Source organism: Carassius carassius, chromosome 30 (genome assembly GCF_963082965.1).
Source record: "Carassius carassius chromosome 30, fCarCar2.1, whole genome shotgun sequence".
NCBI lineage: Eukaryota > Metazoa > Chordata > Actinopteri > Cypriniformes > Cyprinidae > Carassius > Carassius carassius.
Window position 1 is genome coordinate 20,160,562 of NC_081784.1, and position 17,964 is coordinate 20,178,525.

The 17,964-nt window shown below is 41.5% G+C and overlaps 1 protein-coding gene across 1 annotated transcript in view; it reads left to right on the top strand.

Annotated features, from left to right (window-relative positions):
* LOC132110855 (leucine zipper putative tumor suppressor 2 homolog) overlaps positions 1–17,964 on the top strand; it is a 77,270-nt gene that overhangs the window by 23,796 nt on the left and 35,510 nt on the right. The window contains exon 2 of the mRNA XM_059517877.1: positions 6,906–7,020. The gene's annotated coding sequence lies outside the window, so the exon portion shown is untranslated. The remainder of the gene's footprint in view (positions 1–6,905; positions 7,021–17,964) is intronic.

Consider the following 17,964-nt stretch of genomic DNA (forward strand, 5'->3'; position numbering starts at 1 on the left):
TCTGCCACTAAATCGAATTGAAACAATTCAGAAATTGAAGCAGCAAATCATCTTTTATGTATGTGTGCTTGCACAATGAACACAGTGGAAACTAGGACAGACAGCGGAGCATTAAAACAACAAAGCTGCTTTTACTTTCCTGGAAAGAAAATGCTAGACAGAAAATAAAGAAAATCTGAGATATACTGATTTTACTTATCAAGGAGGATATAGTTTCACAATTGCATTATGAATTACTGAGATATTTTTATTCTAGTTGTTCTGAGACTATAAAATAATCCTGAGTGAGCAGAACTGAGAGATGAGAAATCTTTTGGTTGGTGTTATAAGACTGTTATGCAACTCTTTCTCAGGCAGCGGTGTCCTTCATGCGTAAATCGTAGCTGGGGACTGGGTAGCTGGGGACACATTAAGCTTGGGACTTAATGTGAGGTGTCTCTGCAGTGATCATGCTGAAAATGAAAAGACAGCGAGAGGTTCTCTTTTCAGCTGCAGTGGGCTGTTCTCTTTTGAGCTGCAGTGGGCTGTTCTGTTACTGACACTAAAGTACGTCTGTAGAAAAGATCCAGAGTTTCAGCTGAGAATTGTAACTCCAATCTTCAGTGTCACATGATCCTTCAGAAATCATTCTAATATGATGATTTGCTGAAACATTTCTTATTATCAATTTAAAAAAATGTTTTCCTGCTTAATATTTTAGTGGAAACTGATATCTTTTCTTCAGGAGTCATTGATGAATAGAAAACATTTATTTGAAATAGAAATATTCTGTAATATTATAAATGTCTTTACTCTCTGTGTTGATCGTTTTAATGCGGTACAGGACAGTACAGAGTATGACAGGAAGCATTGTCGAGGAGAGAGAGGACCATTAGGCAGGACTAAAACTTGGGTGTCTGAGGATGAGCTGAGGGACTGACAGGAACCAGCGGAGACAGGGCTGAGGAACTGTCTGGTTTTAGGAGACGAGAGAGGGAGACTGGGAGGGAACACAGGTGAACAGGAGCTGGGGGAACCAGTGGAAACTCAGGAGAATTGGGTATTACCTCCCCAAATGAACTGTGATCCGCTATTCAACAGTACCCACTCCACAAATGCGGTGAAATCCTTCTTGGGACCATTTGCTGGTAGGCGTGCCTTACAACAGTAATACAACAGCAAATAATCCACAAAAGACAATACCAGACCAAGATACAGAGGAGAACACAGGGCTTTAATACTAGGCAGAATGCAATCAGGGAGAAAAAGAACAGGTGTGGAGCTAATTAACAACCAAGGAGGGAAAACTAGAACATAATAAACAGAACTAAATATACACGTGACAATATGAGGATACAGACAGGAGGCAAAGCAGGTGAATTAGAATGGGTTCAGACACTTTTAAGCCCATGAGAGCATCCTGTCCCTGAACCATATTGCAAGGCTGCTGTCAGAGGTCAGCAAATGTGGCTCAGTTGTTAGTTTTATGAATATTAAAACTCTAATGCCATCCCAAAGCTCAGAAGCAGTACGGGTTGGACAGTAATCTGATTCTCCTTGGCAGCACAAATCCACAGTGCAGTTTTTCCTTATACCTGAAATCATTTTCCAGCCACGTCTTAAAATGCTTCTGTTTTGCATTTTTGTGCATTCATTTAATAATATCTAATATTTCATAAATTACTGATCATATTTTGGAATTACTGTCATATTTTCCTATATTCTACACTCTAGATTCTAATAATTCATCATGTAATAATTCTAATTCATACAGCAAGGGTAAAATAAAGTGGAACAACAACTACAGAGCAGCAAATCAGCATATTAACATGATTTCTGAAGGGTCATGCAACACTGAAGACTGGAGAAATGGAGCTGAAAATGCGGCTTTGCATCACATAAAAAATATATTCTAGTAAATAAAAAAGCTATTTTAAATTTCAGAAGTATTTCACAAAAACACTGGTTTTACTGAATGTTTGATTAAACAAATGCAGCCATGATCTTTGAATGGTATTATTTTTTCTTTTTTTAACCAATAAGTAAAGTTTTATAACTAGTGGCAGTCTGGACTCGTTACAGTTCATAATCCCCAAATCAGCATTAATTGAGGTCAGTCTGTGACCTCAGGCTGCTTCTCTCCTTGTGGAGGTGCCCCATAACCCCTCATAACTCCCAGGCTATGAGTCAGTCAGCATCTGTGTTGTGGTGCACGGCTGGCATTGTACTGTCCTGTTGTGAATCCTTATGCGTGGTTCTCAAGGATGGCAAAATGATGGGAGAGATGGAGCTGTGTTCTCATCTAGAAGGAGGGATGAAGGGGTTAGAAAGGAGGTAGTGGTGGAGGAGTGGAGTGGATTGATGCCTCTCCGTCCTCAAGTCCCTGACGCTTGGCCCTTGCCATCTGTCACCCTGCATGCTCTCTCTCTTTCTCGCTGTGCCCAGAATGGGTCAGATACACATTTACCTCATCTAACAGTACATTTGCCTACGGGAGCGGAGCAGGCGAGGAACAGGCGGGCACTGTAAGGTTAATGGGGAGAACATAAAGAGTATAATTCACCCACAAATTAAAATTGTCATCATTCACAGACCTCATAGTGAAACACATATATTTATTTGCATATAATGCACAAGGAGTTCATAACAGCAGCAATATTTCCACTCTAACATATAATGAAAGTGGACAGCAACCCGTTGCTCCAAAAAGGACAAAAAACCACAATTCAAATGTACCATCTGCTCTAGCACTCCTGGTGCATTTGCAATACGTTAACAGTATTTGCATATAGCAGGAAGTGTAGCACACTCATATTCAGTACAGAAGAAAAAGGAGATCTGTATCTTGAATGCTAGAATAACTAGGGCAGAAGGCTATATTTTTAGTGAATAATATTATAGATGTAAATTATTGGAATTTATAGTTGGAATTTAACGCTTAACTTTAATGTTGTTGTTTTTTGTGGGCTTTTTGGAGTTTGACAGCTTTATTGAAAAGATGAAAACACTTGGCATACTTATTTGAGTACTTGTTACAGAAATAATACTTTAAAAGAATACACTGTGTTCAAGTGTGAACTGAATGTAATGTTTTCGGACACTTAATTGTATGTTAATTTAAATGAAAATGGATTTTAGATTGAATTTTGAATGTACTTATGGTAGAATGAAATATTTAATGTAATTTCTTTTGAAACTTTTATGTTATATATTTAAATATATTTGTAATTGTGCATTAGTAATGTTGTAAAGTTGCGCATTAATACACTGAAAATATTAAATGTAATATTGAATAACACACTGGAGTCAAAACCATAATCAAGTACTTTTCATGTGCTATAGTATGAGATAACACATCAAAATAAATGTACTTCTTTAAAGCATTACAAAATATATTAAAACAGTGATTAAAAATGTACTTTTAATCTGACATTTTTACAAAGTCCTCTTTAAAATGTGTTATGAAACATGAACTTGTCTCTCTTTAAGTACACTAACTGTAAGTGTCATTTTATTAAATATTGTATTAAATGCAAGTACAACAAGTTTTTGAAAATATACTTTTAAGGTATGTGGACATTTTCACAAGGTTTAAGCACCATGGCACAATGTCACCATTGCACCACAGCTCTTATGAGAGTCTGAACTTTGTTGTCTCCTGCCAGTCAGACCGATATCCTCCGGCTCTTGTATCATTTAATCTATTAATCTAGAGATTGTTTTTAGATGGAAATGAAGCAGCTTGAATGGTAGAGCAACTTGACACCAAAGAGCTGGTCCAATTAACAGGCCAGTTAAGGTCATGGCAAAATCAATGAGCCATACTGTTTAAGTTTGCAGACAGTGGCTCAGTGATTAATTCTGCACAGTTTATGTGTTTATGTTTCTGTGTGGTTGATAAGGGAGAGCAGGAGCATATCAGTCAAATGAAAGTTATTCAAGAAACCATTGTACATAAATTTAACCGGGATGACGAGTCATTAGATGTACGGAACCATGTGCAAGCTTTTATTAGACAGAGACGTGGTCATAACAGGTATGGGTCAAACACTGGCAAACAGGTATATAGAGGGCAAGACACAAGAATAATCCTAGGGCAAGTGAGAGTCTTCGATGAGCTAACAATATCCAGAGGGGTAGACAAGAGGGGTAATCCAGTAACCAGAGCAAACGGGTGAAAACACGAGAATGAGGGCAGGGCAAGGAAAAGACTATGAAAACTATAAACTGAAACCAGACTATGAAAACTAGAAACTAAGACAAGACTATGAAAACATACACAGAAAGGCTTGGTATCACAGCAATCGCTATCAGAGGGATATATGCAGAACAATACTCGGCCGTGTGTGAGAGGAAGTCCAATGCTTATAAAGCGTGTCTGATGATCGTGCTGTGTGTGTGTGTGTGTATGTGTGTGATTGGTCTCAGGTGCATGGTATGATTGTTATCAGGTGAATGTGATTGGTGCAATGGAGCATGGGAGATGTAGTCCAGGGTGTACTGTGTAGTGTAAAGTCTGTGTTATGGATGATGGTGGTGAATAAACGGAAGTTCATTGACCAGATCTTGACAATAAGAGTGTGCTACTAGTGTGGGGAAGTAGCTAAATAGAAGTAATGGTACAGTACTACCAAATATACAGTAGCATGACAGCAGTTAGACTGTTTTTAAAAGACTCATTAAAAAAAAAAGTACTTTTATTTAGCATTTTATTTTAAATTGATCAAAAATCACAGTAAATACATTTATAATGTTGCGGAAATTTCTATTACAAATAAATGCTGTTCTTTTGAACTTTATATTCATCAAAGAATCATGAAAACATGTATCACAGTTACCACAAAAGTATTAGTTGAACTGTTTTCAACACTGACAATAAGAAGTGGTGCAAATCAGCAAATTAAAATGAATTCTGAAGGAACGTGTGACACTGGAGTAATGATGCTGGAAATTCAGCCTTGCCATCACAGGAATAAATTACATTTTTTTAAATATATGTTCAATATATTTCATATTTTTACTATTTTTGATCAAATAAAGCATAACAGACTTTTTTCAAAAGCATTAAAAGTCTTACCAACCCTAAACTTTTACTAAACTATTTACCTAAACTATTTTTTTATATGATACATTTTTAATTATCATCTGTTAGTTATATAGTTCATCAATATAAGTAATGTCAGCAAAGGTGTAATTTGGTCATAGCCACAAGTCTCATATATTTCTTCAAATATTATCCCTTCAGTAGCTTCAGTCTAGTTAGCTACTTTTGTTGTACTGCAGCTAACAACTTTGGTGTAACTTGGAAAGCTACAGTTTAAAAATAGTTTCCACACTAGCGTTGTGTGTGTATTGCTTAACTGTCTCAGACCTCCATTCACCTCCTTTATTTTCCCAGTCACTCCCTCTTTCTGTGAAGCAGACAGGCTCAGGCACGTGTGAACCGCTGTTTCCCCTCTCTACTCCACGTGTGCGTTAGATGTGTTTGTGCATGGCTGGCAGACCATGTACGTAGATGTGACCCACTTTAGAAGGGGTAGCAAATACTAGATGAGACTGTTAATAACTGAAGAGAAGAGACACACACAGACACATTCCTCTCTAATCTCAACTTCATTCTTCACTGGTTGTATTAAAACCAGAGTAAACAGTAACTAGCATTCCAGCCTAAATGTATAAGGGTAGAGAGAGAGGACAGTCCCTGCAGATCCAACCACAGATGACTATGGGTAAACCCAGTGGTGATATCTCACATCCCTATTTGCAGTTATGAGCAGGTATTGCTGTTATAATGTGTTTTTTTTTTTTCCGTACATGAGTGTGCTACTATATGGATATGGTATGTTATGGTATGGTACACCATGAAATAGTTTAGGGTCAGGAAATTGTTTCTACAGTTTTTTTTGAAAGATGTTTTATTGTATGCTGTATGATTTATTTAATCAAGCAATATTGTGAAATATTATTTCAAATTAAAATATTTTTTTTTTATATCTGAATATATTTTAAATTTTAATTTATTCCTGTGATCAAAGCTGAATTGTCAGCATCATTACTCCAGTCTTCAGTGTTACATGATCCAGAAATCCTTCTAATATGCTGATTTGCTGCTCTGGAAACATTTTTCATTTGTATCAATGCATATATCAATCCATCTTTTGAACTATAGTCTTTCAGATTGTAGACACTTAAAAAAGGTTACATTAGACTTTGTGTTTCATTCATATAGCCTACCTATAAACATGGCAGAGCAGTAACCCTCTTTGCATAAATGTTTGTCACATATGAAACACACTGAAATTAATTTCTTCCCAATTCAGGATATCTAAATAGTACTGAGTCAAAGGCTGTTAAATATTATATTGGTTTATTATGGTTTCTCACAGAGAGGTAATGATGGTTTGTATCCAGTGGGGGGCAGTGTGTTCTTCCACACCTCTCAGATATAACTTACTGAGCAGATATTTCCGTTTGAGCAATTTGAAACTTTCACAGATTATTCTGTATCTGACAAAATGTTATTTAGTTTGAACTGATGTCCACTGAGACCCGTGTGAACTCACTGACTGATGCCCAAAGACAAAGAAAGAAAGCCCTTCAGAAAGCCATGACCTTATCACACTTTCACGGTTACATAATAACAGGCTTTTCACCTTGACACCCTGCAACTAATACTCCATAGCAGGTGTGTGACGTACAGTATGCACACTTGAACTCAGTCATATCGCCTGTAGAGGTGAACAGATGGTAGAGACTCTCTAATTGCTCTCTTATGCTACTTTATTATTGTTTTTACTAGATGTACAGAACTTTTTAATAGTAATTGTGATTTTTTTTTATGATTTTCATAGCTTTCCTCTGGTTGAATGTGCTTTGCATGCTTCAGAACTTCACCTAACTCTGTTTATGTGTGTGTATGCCTGCAGGGGTGTGTGTGAGTGGAGGTGGACGCTGCTGTGGGACTCTGGGGATATGTAAAGTTTCCATCCGTCCAGGATCTCTACAGCTTTTTAGGAGCTGCTCACTGGACTTTTGTGCAAGGTAAGGCAAAAGTATGTCTCTCTGACCTCACTGTCACTACTGGAGAAATAGACATATGGAATTGATTTCCATCGTTCATTTAGCCCAGCCATACAGAACAAGCAGGCTTTAATGGACCATGCCATTAGTGTCATAACTTTTCCCTTTCATTGTGTTAGTTTTAATTAGGCTCAGGTAATTAAAGACACTAAAATCTAATAAGCTGTAAAGTATGATGAAAATGCACCCAGAGTTGTCTTAGTTAAAATGTAAAAGTTAAATGAATGCATTATAAATATTATTAGCATTGCTCATGAATATTAATTAAGAGATGTAACATTCGGCAGTAGTCACATATGGTAGCCCCACCCACACGGAAATCTCCTTTGAATGTAGTACCGCTCTTCATGTATATTCAATATACTCATGTTTATTAAACATCAAACATGGATGAGTACTGAAGTTGGAAGTTCAGAAACATTGTATATTTTGACATATTCCACTATGGAAACTAAAAAGCTTGTTGTTTGGAGAGGCATCATGGAAGTCCTGAATGAAGCCCTCCCTGCACGTAGCATGCAGAGAAAAAAATCCAAGATGTCATTACCAAATAATCTGTTCTTATTATAATTTTTTATTAAATCATGGCAATGTTGTACTAACTTGGAACAATTGGCCGGGACCTTAGGATTACAAGTCCGACTCTTTAATCATTTGGCCACAATTGCAAAACCATTTGCAAGTGTTTTCTAATATAGATAATGTAATCTTTGATAAATAATTCCATTAAATATTAAGATGTTTTATAATTGTATGTAAAGAAGAATTGTTTACTGAAATTACGAAAAAACATAGGCTATGCACTCCAAATCACTCATTAGAAACAGGTAATTCATAAAACGTGGCTGTCACTAGTGTATTGTGACTAATGTTTTTTGTCACACAGCTTTTCAGTGTGTACAGGCGAACTGCATGTTCAAATCTTGTCAGGTGTCGCCTGGTTAAGAAACAGCAAAACCACTGTATGAAAAGTTGAGGGACTCATGGTGAAAATGGCACTGTAGTAATACCATGTTTTTGATGCACTACCATGGTTGTGGTGAAATCTGATTACCCTTCAGATACTAGACAACAAACAAAGGATTTTTTTTTGCCAGTATTTCCAGAAGGGTGCACTTCTTCAGATTACAGATTTGGCCCCTTTGGCTCAACTCTTGTTAGAATGCAGTTTGAGCACATGACTGGCAGTTCTTCAGGACTTTGTGTTTCGCTTGTGTGTGTGTGTGTGTGTGTGTGTGTGTGTGTGTCGTCTAAGCAGCTGCTCTGCCCCTGCAGCTCTCAATCTATGCTCCCACTCGTTTTAGAAGCTGTCTGTTTCCTTCAGGAGAATGATCCCTGCTCTGTCTCTTCCTCTTAATGGTGGAAATTACATCAGAGACTTTGTGTTTTTAATGTTTTATATTTGAAAGAATATTTCCAGAGATATAAGAATGGTTTCTTATTGGCACAGAGGGAGGAAAAATCCTATAAACAATAATAATAATAATAAAAACAACAACAACAATAGTAATAATAATAATAATAATAATAATATATATATATTGTGACGAGTGGGGCGGTGCCGAGAGACGTGGGAACAGAGCGAGATGTGATGAAATTGCACCCAGAGTTGTCTTAGTTAAAATGTAAAAGTTAAATGAATGCATTATAAATATTATTAGCATTGCTCATGAATATTAATTAAGAGATGTAACATTCGGCAGTAGTCACATATGGTAGCCCCACCCACACGGAAATCTCCTTTGAATGTAGTACCGCTCTTCATGTATATTCAATATACTCATGTTTATTAAACATCAAACATGGATGAGTACTGAAGTTGGAAGTTCAGAAACATTGTATATTTTGACATATTCCACTATGGAAACTAAAAAGCTTGTTGTTTGGAGAGGCATCATGGAAGTCCTGAATGAAGCCCTCCCTGCACGTAGCATGCAGAGAAAAAAATCCAAGATGTCATTACCAAATAATCTGTTCTTATTATAATTTTTTATTAAATCATGGCAATGTTGTACTAACTTGGAACAATTGGCCGGGACCTTAGGATTACAAGTCCGACTCTTTAATCATTTGGCCACAATTGCAAAACCATTTGCAAGTGTTTTCTAATATAGATAATGTAATCTTTGATAAATAATTCCATTAAATATTAAGATGTTTTATAATTGTATGTAAAGAAGAATTGTTTACTGAAATTACGAAAAAACATAGGCTATGCACTCCAAATCACTCATTAGAAACAGGTAATTCATAAAACGTGGCTGTCACTAGTGTATTGTGACTAATGTTTTTTGTCACACAGCTTTTCAGTGTGTACAGGCGAACTGCATGTTCAAATCTTGTCAGGTGTCGCCTGGTTAAGAAACAGCAAAACCACTGTATGAAAAGTTGAGGGACTCATGGTGAAAATGGCACTGTAGTAATACCATGTTTTTGATGCACTACCATGGTTGTGGTGAAATCTGATTACCCTTCAGATACTAGACAACAAACAAAGGATTTTTTTTTGCCAGTATTTCCAGGAGGGTGCACTTCTTCAGATTACAGATTTGGCCCCTTTGGCTCAACTCTTGTTAGAATGCAGTTTGAGCACATGACTGGCAGTTCTTCAGGACTTTGTGTTTCGCTTGTGTGTGTGTGTGTGTGTGTGTGTGTGTGTGTGTGTCGTCTAAGCAGCTGCTCTGCCCCTGCAGCTCTCAATCTATGCTCCCACTCGTTTTAGAAGCTGTCTGTTTCCTTCAGGAGAATGATCCCTGCTCTGTCTCTTCCTCTTAATGGTGGAAATTACATCAGAGACTTTGTGTTTTTAATGTTTTATATTTAAAAGAATATTTCCAGAGATATAAGAATGGTTTCTTATTGGCACAGAGGGAGGAAAAATCCTATAAACAATAATAATAATAATAAAAACAACAACAACAATAGTAATAATAATAATAATAATAATAATATATATATATTGTGACGAGTGGGGCGGTGCCGAGAGACGTGGGAACAGAGCGAGGCCGGTGGAGTGATTGGAGATGAGCGACACCTGTTCGACCCACCGGTCTCGGGTCCCATGGAGGAGATGGAAGGATATAAAACTGGAGCGACGACAGTGAAGGACGAGGGAGGACTAGGCCTGGGATTTAGTTTGTGCGCGTCAGTCGTCCTGGAGTGACTGGCATGTCTAGGCCATAGAATTTTACGAAAGTAGAAGGTGTGGACCACCCCGCAGCATTGCAGATGTCCAGCATGGATAAACCTGCTAGGAAGGCCTTAGAGGCCGCCATACCCCGAGTAGAGTGAGCCTTGGCTCCCGACAGCGGGGGACGACCTGAGGACTCATAGGTGGCGTTGATAGCCTCAACTATCTAATGACTAATAGTCTGCTTAGAAGCAGGAGAACCCCTCTTGGGGGGACCGTAGCATACAAGCAATTGGTCTGTTTTTCTCCACAGGGCAGCTCTGTGTACGTATGTGTCCAGCGCTCGAACTGGACACATACAATTTAGCTTCGCTTGGTCGGGCTCCCGAAAGGGAGGAGGACAGAAGGCCTGCAGCACTACAGGTTGTGGTGTGACAGAGGGAACCTTGGGAACATATCCCGCTCGAGGGTATATGAACGCTTTGGTCATGCCAGGTGCAAAATCAAGATAAGTAGGGGCCACTAAGAGGGCCTGAAGATCTCCTACTCTCCTCAGAGAGGTAATGGCCAACAGAAAGGTGGTTTTAAGCGTCTGATGTCTGTCTGAAATATATTGAATAGGTTCAAACGGAGGTTTGCACAATGCCTCTAACACCACAACCAAGTCCCACGGGGGAATACGGGACCGTACTTGAGGTCTGAGCCTCAGCCCACCACGGAGGAAACGTGTAACTAAGGGGTGTCTTCCCGAAGACTGACCATCGGGAAGGGCGTGGTAGGCCGCAATGGCCGCCACGTAGACCTTCAACGTGGAGTGGGTCAACCCTGCAGAGAGCCTGGCCTGTAGGAGCTCCAGAACTGTACCAACTGGGCAGTTTGCTGGGTCTAGCTGGGGGTCTCGGCACCATGAGGTGAAGAGTTTCCACCTCAGGGCATACAGTTTCCTAGTTGAGGGAGCTCTGGATTGGAGGAGGGTCTCAACAACCTTGGTTGAGAGACCGGATGCTAATAGTTGTGCCCCCTCAGGGGCCACACCCACAGCTTCCACAACTCCGGGCGAGGGTGAATTATTGTGCCCTGCACCTGTGAGAGTAGGTCTCTCCTGATTGGTATCTCCCATGGAGAGCCGTCGAGGAGCGAGACCAGGTCTGCGAACCATACTCGGCCCGGCCAGAACGGGGCTACTAATAACAGACGGACCCTGTCCCGGCGTACTCTCGCCATAACTCCCGCGAGCAGAGCAATAGGGGGAAAGGCGTACAGACGAAGCCTCGGCCAGGTCTGTACCATAGTGTCCAGTCCCAGAGGAACTGGATGAACTAGAGAGAACCAAAGGGCACATTGTGATGTCTCTTGAGTCGCAAAGAGGTCTACTTGAGCTCTGCCAAAAACTCTCCATATCTGCTTCACCACCTCGGGGTGAAGCTTCCATTCCCCGGGCCTCGGCCCCTGCCTCGACAGTATGTCTGCTCCCATATTTAGTTTCCCAGGAATATATACTGCTCTTAACGAGAGGAGTTTGCTCTGGGACCACACAAGGATCTGGTGCGCCAGCTTATACAAGGGGCGCGAATGCAGACCTCCCTGGTGGTTGATGTAAGAGACCACCGATGTGTTGTCAGTGCGCACCAACACATAGTGACCCCTTAGGTCTGGGAGGAAGTGCTTCAGTGCACGATAAACCACTAGCATTTCTAGACAATTGATATGCCATGTCAGATGGCGACCGCTCCACAGACCATGGGCAGGGTGGCCACTCATGACTGCACCCCAACCAGTGAGGGATGCATCCTTCACTAGTATTACACGGCGACAAGGAGCTCCCAGCACCGGGCCCTGATTCAATAACCAAGGTTTCTTCCACATGTCTAAGGCACGGAGGCAGTGCCGCGTGACCTTGATAGTTCGAAGTGGATTGCCCCTCGGGGAAAATCCCTTGGTCTTGAGCCACCACTGTAGGGGTCTCATGTACAGCAGGCCAAGAGGTATCACGTTGGACGCAGCTGCCATCAGACCCAACAATCTCTGAAATTGTTTGACAGTGAGTGATTGGCCTTCTTTGACTCTCGACTGAGATGAGGATTGCCTCGATACGAGCAGGGGACAATCGTGCCTGCATCGCGGTCGAATCCCATACTATGCCTAGATAGGTGGTTCTCTGAACTGGAGAAAGTACACTCTTCTTGGCGTTCAGTCTCAAACCCAGCTCCCCCATATGTGCGAGAACGACATCTCGATGCCGAGCCGCAACCTGCTCTGACTGAGCTAAAATCAACCAATCGTCGATATAGTTGAGAATGCGGATGCCCTGCATGCGCAGGGGGACCAGAGCCGCATCTACACATTTTGTGAACGTGCGGGGTGAGAGTGCAAGGCCGAAGGGAAGTACTCGATATTGGTAAGCTTCGCCCCCGAAAGCGAACCTCAAAAACTTCCTGTGTTGTGGAAGGATGGATATGTGGAAGTATGCATCTTTGAGATCTATTGTGACAAACCAGTCCTCAGACCTGATCTGAGCTACAACATGCTTGATCGTGAGCATCTGAACTTCAATCTCATAACTGACCCGCAGATCTATGATCGGACACAACCCCCCATCCTTCTTTGGAACTATGAAATACCGGCTGTAAAACCCGGATTCCCTGTCTTGAGGAGGGACCACCTCGATGGCCTCCTTCTCTAATAGGGTTTTCACTTCCTGTTCCATAACCAGACCCTGCTTGGGGCCGACTATCATTGGAGTAACCCTGTTGAACACCGACGGTGCAGAGCCAAACTGAATACGGTAAAATTTTTCTACTGTGTGCAGGACCCATTAAGATACATTTGGCAGTAGTTTCCACGCTGCTAAATAATCTACTAAGGGTATCAGTCTATCAAGACTGACCTCTGGTGTAAGAGGCCCCCGCAGGGGAGGCGAGCGTCTCAGCCCCGCTATGCACATGGGCGGAAGATACTGAGAATGATGCTCGCTGGGGACCGCTGCGCCCTGGAACACTGGCAGGGTTGGCAGATCGGCCCCCAGAGGGCGCTGAAGCGAGACGGGCACCATGTACTGCGTCACGGCTTCTTGGCCGAGGACTTCTTAGCTTCAATGACTGTTCTTAGATCTTGTTTGGGCCTACAAGACCTCGGCCGAGACGCTCTGTTTTTTGGCCTCGCGGTATGAGGAGCTAGGGTGCGGTTGGGACACCTCCCGCCCAGAACTTATGGAACGCTGCCGACTGTTTGCGGGCCTCCTGAAACCTGTCGACAACAGTGCTGACTGTGTTGCCGAACAGGCCAGAAGGCTGGATTGGGGCGTCCATAAGGCAGACCCGGTCCCGCTCTTTCATTTCGGACAGGGTCAGCCATAAGTGTCTCTCCGCAGCCACCATAGCTGCCATGGACCACCCAATCACTTGGGCGGTCTCTTTGGTGGCGTGGAGGGAGAGATCAGCGGTCCTTCTTAGCTCTGATATATCGTGGGACTTGATCTCCTCTCCCTCTTCTAGCTCTTTAAGCAGGTCGGCTCGGTACGGTTGTAACACCGCCATGGTGTGCAGACACGCACCAGCCTGACCTGCTGCCGCATACCCTTTGCCCACCAAAGCCGACGTTGTTCTAAGCGGCTTGGAGGGCAATGGGCAATGCCGGGGCCTTCAGAGACGATGCAGCACCGGAGGACATATAGCTCACGAGCGTCTGTTCCACCCGAGGCATCGCTCTGTAGCCATGCTCTCCCATCCCCACTACATTGCCGTAGTAATCTGACAAGGGGATGTAGAGGCGGGCTGAGAAAGGGCGTTTCCACGATCTAGCAATCTCTACATGCAGATCGGGAAAAAACGGAAGGCCCCAGCTAGGAGGTGGTTGACTCGCCCGCAGGAAGCGTTCATCGAGCTTGCTTCGCTGCGGTTCAGTTGTTTTCTCGGCGGGCCAATCGATGCTTAATTTGGCCACCGCACGAGTCACCACCTCTAAGAGCTCCTCATACTGCGGCGAGTGGGGTGGCGAATCCCTATCGACAGATTCCACGTCAACCTCCTCGGAGGAAGAGAGTCGGAGTGTCGATCCCTCTCCCTGGGTGGAAGGAACCGCTGAGCGTGCTTCCGACTCCAGAGATTGGGCACCGGATCTGGCGGAAGTGGAAGGAGATAGAAACTCGCCCGTCTCAATTCCCTCCGACAAATCCACCTGCGAACCCCACGAGTGCAGCTGCCGTTCTGCCTCAGCAGAAGCGGGGTCGGCACCGCGGGGAACGCTGGCGAAGGCTCCCTCCTCAAAGAACAGGAACGAAGCAGCCGCACCGACATTCTCTCGCAGTGTGGACAGTCGGCCCCCTCGAGAGCCGAATCATCGTGCTTCGAACCCACTCGTTATATATTGCGGGCAGGGAGGAACACACAACCTGTAACGCGATCCGGATTCGCCCTCTAAATGCTTAGATTTCGCCTTGCTCTTAGACATGACTTGGAGCTCTACTGGACAGACAACAGTAAATAAGACTCACAAGACAAACAAATGGCATTCACACACACGTTCCTCAAAGCGTTTTCGACGCAGCTCGAGTTACTGAAGAGGAACTGTTTGTTGAATATATTTTAAAATGTCATTAATCCAGTCTTCAGTGTCACATGATCCTTCAGAAATCATTCTAATATTCTGATTTGCTCCTCAAGAAAAATTTATTATTAATATCAATATGGATTTTTTTTTCTGTGAATTATTTTTTGTGTCAAAACCATGATACCTTTTTCAAGATTCTTTGATGAATAGAAAGTAAAAAAAAACAACAACTGCATTTATTCGAAACAGAAATCTTTTGTAACATTAAAAGTCACTTTTGATCAATTGAATGCGTCTTTGATTAGTAAAAGTAGTAGCAATGTCTTTCAAACAATGGTTCATATTTGTAAAATATTTTATGTATTTTTTTGGTAAAATGTTACATGGACATGTATGCTAGATTATTCAAATACGGTCAGTTATGTGTGCTCATCAGTCTCATCAAGCCATGACATTCTCATGGCATTTCACATGTATGGCTGGGAGCCTCTGCTGTGTTGGCAGATACCAGTGGAACATAAACAGCGAGCATGCTGGGAGTTAAAAGGAAATGAATGAAAAGACAAACAGAGTAAATAGTCTCTGACACATTGCCTGCTCCCACCTCTCTCTTGCTAAGATTTACAGAAGGTGCGCAGGGCAGGTCTTAGATTTGTGTGAGTACAGCTTAAAAGATGCCACATGCTACCCCATTTACCTCTGTCCTATACAACCAGAGCAGTGATATTGTGCCCTTTAATTATTTGTAATTTCTGAATGGCTTGAGGAGCTTCAGATGTCTCACTACACTCTGCCTTCTCCCGATTCTCTATTTCTCTCTCTCTTTCCATAGACTGATGAATACTTTATTTTTTAGTTATGGGAAATAACTGTCTGTGCAAAACATCTTTCAATGCTTATGTTAGCAGCTCTCCCATAGCAAAGATGACTAACTCTTCAACAGATGCTCTGTAGCGGGTATATATTTTTCGAAGAAATCTATTATTCTTTCCATCCACTGTTAAAGTGTGCCAAGGCATGTCAACCCTATGACTCACAGCCCCGAACTGATCTGAAGATGAAAGTCTGTGACTCTTTCAGTAAAAATGTTTTCATGATTTGAAGACATGATCTTATTTTTCAGTGTGACCTTTGCTGATTATGATGCTATATTTGGTTTTTCCACCTGAGGTCACTTCGTGACTGAGACCACAAACTCTGAACTATTTTAAAACCCTGGTCTTTCAACCTTTGACCTCACTTGACCCTTTACGCCCATAAAACAGCACTAGCAGCTCTTGGGTCCCAAAGCCAGTGTCAGGGACAGGTGTGTTTCTGATATCTTTCATGATATTTCTCCCCTTAATATATTTTCTATTATAGCAGCGCCCAATTTAAAATTATTTTGCTCAAAGGTTATTCTTTAATAATAATATTTTACATTTTGAGTTCATATTAAAGCCTTTGAATTTTGTCTTAGAAATCTTGGAAAATCTGAATGTAGGATGTAGGTGTAGCATAGGCTCCAGTGAAAATATGCTAGTCTCCCGAGAACCTAGTTTTGTTTACAGCAAAGGAAAACCAGTCTCTTCTTGGCTTGTTTCGAAATCTCTTTTCTCTCTAATTTTCCATTTTTCTGAAATCCTTGTTTTGTTCTTCTAATTTGCGACCGGTGTTTTGTTCTGCGCTTCCACATTTGTCACTTCCCACAGGAGCTTACACTATGCCAACATCCATCATTCATGGAACACAACAGTGGAAACAGTGGTAACAACAGTTAGTGGAAGTTACGTTTTAAATATGGATATTTTTCTTATAAAAATGCATCACTTCACTTTGTAATGCCTATATACACCCACTGGAACCATGTGGAGCACTTTTTTATGATGGATGGCCCCACTTTTTGGGCTTCAAAATCTTGACCCCCATTCACTGCCATTAAAAGCTTGGCAGAGCATCATGCCTATATGTCCTCCTCTCCATCCCCAAGCTTTTTTTTTACATCAAGCTGTCTGCACTTCCAACAGAGCACAAAAAGTACACAGAGCTCCCTCTCATCCTTCTCCCCTCTCGACATCACCTCAGTGGTCTTATTGCTTATCCATGGCAAGGAGCAGAGCCATAAAAGTAGATTGGTTTGCAATGCTCAGACCTGCTGGCAGCTTCACACATATAGTTTCATTGCACGCCATTCATTACAGCAGCTCAGACCAAGGGCTCTGTATATGTGTAAGAAGTCTGCTTGTGTGTCTGTGTGACATTTCTGGCTATGTGAGTGTTGAAGTACTGCATGTATGTGTGTTTCTGTCACTGATGGTGTGCTTATGTGGAGAGTGTATGGGATGTGTTATGACAGCAGATGTGTTTGGCATAAGCTCAGTGCTTTGTGATGGAGGTCTGTGATTCTGGGGGGTCTGAGCTCAGGGCTAGAGGTGTATATACTCAATCCCAGATTTGATGTCCTTCTCTGAACCCATGATTTTGTTAAGTAATCTGCTTCCAGTAGAAAGTTAATCAAAGATTAAATGCATTCCACACTGAAGTCTTTGATCATTTAGGTGGTAAAACATGTTTTCCTTCTGTTAGGAGTTGATTCTCGGCATGCTCCTCTCATGCCCCTCAGGAATAAAGATCAAGGATTCATGGACATCATGCACTCATCCAACATACATTTTGTGATTTGTCCTCATTAGGAGGCCCTAAATTCAATGCAGATATTTCAACATTTTTATGCTGATTTTTAGGGCAACTGTATGTAGAAAGTGAACATGAAACTTAATATTTTAGAAAGAAGTCTCTTATGCTCAACAGGCTGGATTAATTTGATCTAAAATGCAGTATAAACAGTAATATTGTGAATTATTCTTACCATTTAAAATAACAGTTTTCTGTTGTAATATGTTTTAAAATATAATTTATTCCTGTGATGGCCAAGCAGCATCATTACTTTAGTCTTCAGTTATCAAATAATTCTTCAGAAATAATTATAAAATGCTGACTTGCTGCTCAAGAAACATTTCTTATTATTATCAATGCCGAAGATTCGTCACAAGTGCAGCACAAAGATTCATGGGGATCAGACACTGAGCTAATACGAACTTTCTAAGTAGTTTTATTAAGAGGGCCGGAAAGAATCTGCTTTTTTTTCCACCACATTTTCTGTGCTGATGTTTTTTGGAAATCCACTGACTAATGGGGAAAGTCGACATTAAATGTCATTGCAACCCATTTTACTTCCTAAATGTAAC